Source organism: Nicotiana tabacum, chromosome 4, assembly GCF_000715075.1.
Source record: "Nicotiana tabacum cultivar K326 chromosome 4, ASM71507v2, whole genome shotgun sequence".
NCBI classification, from domain to species: Eukaryota; Viridiplantae; Streptophyta; class Magnoliopsida; order Solanales; family Solanaceae; genus Nicotiana; species Nicotiana tabacum.
Window position 1 is genome coordinate 34,255,686 of NC_134083.1, and position 3,346 is coordinate 34,259,031.

The window sequence follows — 3,346 nt, forward strand, 5'->3', positions numbered from 1 at the left end:
TCTATAAGAATTGATAAATAAATATGTTGGAGGAGCGGGTAGCACGCCGCAACAGGATTGATTATAATGAAAATATTGGAGGATCGGGTTGCACGCCGCAACAAAATTAATTATAATGAATATTTTGGAGGATCGGGTTGCACGCCGCAACAGACTTATTAAAAGTCCATATTGGAGGATCGGGTTGCACGCCGCAATAGACTTATTAAAAGTCCATATTGGAGGATCGGGTTGCACGCCGCAACAGACTTATTTAAAAGTCGATATAAATATATATTGGGGGATCGGGTTGCACGCCGCAACAGACTTGATTAAAATAAATATATTGGAGGAGCGGGTTGCACGGCACAACAGAATTGAATATATACTTGATTAAAAATAATTATATGAGAGGATTGAAAATGAATATATTGTGAGAGCGGGTTGCACGCTGCAACAGAATTGAATGTGAATATATTGTGAGAGCGGGTTGCACGCTGCAACAGAATTGAATGTGAATATATTGTGAGAGCGGGTTGCACGCTGCAACAGAATTGAATGTGAATATATTGTGAGAGCGGGTTGCACGCTGCAACAGAATTGAATGTGAATATATTGTGAGAGCGGGTTGCACGCTGCAACAGAATTGATGGAAATGATAATTGGTTATAACTGCTGAGTTGGCTTCAATTATTATAAATGAGTTACCTGATTTATTTCTATTATTGTTGTTGTTACTAATATTGCGTACAGGAAATGTAAGTGACCCGCCTTAGCCTCGTCACTACTTCGTCGAGGTAGGCTCAGCACTTACCAGTACATGAGATCGGTTGTACTAATACTACACTCTGCACTTCTTGTGCAGATTTCGGAGTTGGTCCCAGCGGCGTGCCCTAGACTTGCTCCGATTTCAGCTACTCGGAGGAGACTTGAGGTATAACTGCATGGCATCCGCAGTTCTAAAGTCCCCGTCTATTTTACTTTAGTTGTGTGTTTATTTCCAGACATCTTTATTTTATTCAGACCTTTATTTATATTATTCTAGAAGCTCGTGCACTTGTGACACTAATTCTGGGATGGTATTTAGACACCGTTGTTTTTATGGATTATTTGCCTATATTTCAGACTTTACTTTCGCATTTGTTCTTTGATTATTAATAAATTTAAAAATTATTTTAAAAATAGATAATATTATTCTAACGTTGGCTTGCCTAGCAAGTGAAATGTTAGGTGCCATCGCGGTCCGAAGGTGAGAATTTCGGGTCGTGACAGTTTTTTTATGGGTGTGTTGTGCACCACACTTATAAGTAGGAGGCTACATGGCATTTAGGACTGTCACTCTTTCTTCTTACTATAGATCGTGTGGTAGAGCTTAGTTGTAAGAACTCAATTTCCTAAACTCTATCTTATTCATAATACGACGATGCCTACATCTAGAAAGATGGTTGGTAAGAGATGTAGCTGTGAAAGAGTTGAGTAAGAGGAACTCGATTTTTCATGATCCTTATGATGAGTAAATGTGAGGTTTTCAGTAGATCATGTGTGTACTAAGACATGAAAGCCTCATGATAAGGAGCCTTAAGGCAAGAATATCTATTCGCCTCTATGGTGAAAAGGCAATGAGAGATTCAAAAGATAGATACAAGTTTTAACAAGTAAAAGAAGCAAAATGAAGAAGGATACGAGGCGCCCAGTTAATGAAGATTATCAGTATTCACAATTTAGGCAGAGGAATATAAGCTTTTTGACTTACCTTCAACAATAACCGAGGTATGTACAATTGGCCAAACCGATCTCAGTTATGCCCTATGGGAGCTAGCAGATGTAGTATAAGAGAAGGCAGGATATCAGGGTCCGGCTGAGGTTGGAGTGACCTAAAATAGTGGATGGATTATTTGCGTCAGTTGACATTTCCGAAGGATATTACAAAGGTGCTAATAGATCTCCTTGTGAGACACCTAAATGGTGTACTCTAGAATATTTCAATTAGATATGAATACTGAAAGCCTGAAAGGGATAAATATTACCTTAGTTTGACTCGCGTCCCTAGTAAAGTGAGAACGTTAAGCAACTCGAAGAGCCACTGGATGGAGCAAAGGCGAGCTAAAAGCAAAAGAATGTCTTGTTCGAGTTTTCAGAATAAAGTGATAGACATAAATGTTAGCAGGAAATAAGAAGAGAGTAAATGAGTAAGATGTAATACATGGATGACAACAATAGATCAAAAAGATGACAGTATTACAGAGTCTATAGTCAATTGAAGGAAAAGGCGAGAGGTGACAGGCCTTGAGACAACAAAAGAGTATAGGCCATAAAGTCATATCCTCATTTCAAGAAATAATTCGTGACTCCAACGCGACTATCAGAAGGAAAAGTTAGACCCCAGAGTAATAGAAATCAGTATGGATTGGTAAACAATATAAACTAAACATGAATTAGGGATTAAGTGATTTGATAATGGTCGGCATCATGAGAATTTTAGATTGCGCTTCGGCGATAATAGAATGGACGACAGAAGAATACCCTTTAAAGGTCATTCAGGAAGACGCTTCCCTAAAGCAAGCAAGGTGAGTAAAGTTAAGCTTAAGGGACTGTATGTGCTAGTTACACTAGGTGTTTCCCTCGTGAGTAAGAAAATTTGTTACCCTTGGTACATAAGGATTACCGCAAGGCGAATGAGGGATATCGATGATGTGAAAAGACGCCAAAGATGAAGAGGTAAAACATTTATACGTAGATTATCGTAACACTAAATGTTAGTACTCCCTTAAAGGGGAGAATATGGAGTGATGTGGCATTAAGTCAGAATTAAGGGGTTCTAGTAATTGTGGAATGGTAAAGGAAGAATACGATAAAAAAAGGGACTAGATTGCACTTATTCAAAGCCTACAAATATGCTACGATTCCAGAACATTATGCAAACACGACGTCAAGGAAAGGAAGTAAGGGTCTCTGCCCAAGATGTTATTGATAGATAAGGAATCAGTGCGAGACGTAAGTTAAGACAAAGGAAATAACCCAAGAAAGATTACGCGGAATATTGATATGAGAATGGGCCAACGAGTAGTCAGTAATTGATTCAGAAAGAACCTAGTTATGGCTAAACAAGAGGTTACAGATGAGTTAGCAGATCATGCAAGATAAACATAGTAAAATCCAATATGGTGAATTCAGTCTCACAGATACGACATCGTGACCATTAAGAAATATTCAGATAAGAGTTGGGGTAGTTAAAGGTTCCGTATGAATGTTATGGAAATAAAAGATAGTATCACTGGGAAGACAGTCAAAATATCAGTTCAGAAAAACCCTACAAGCACAAGGGCGTGGAAGTAAGTAACTACGGATAATTATAGGCAAGGAAGGA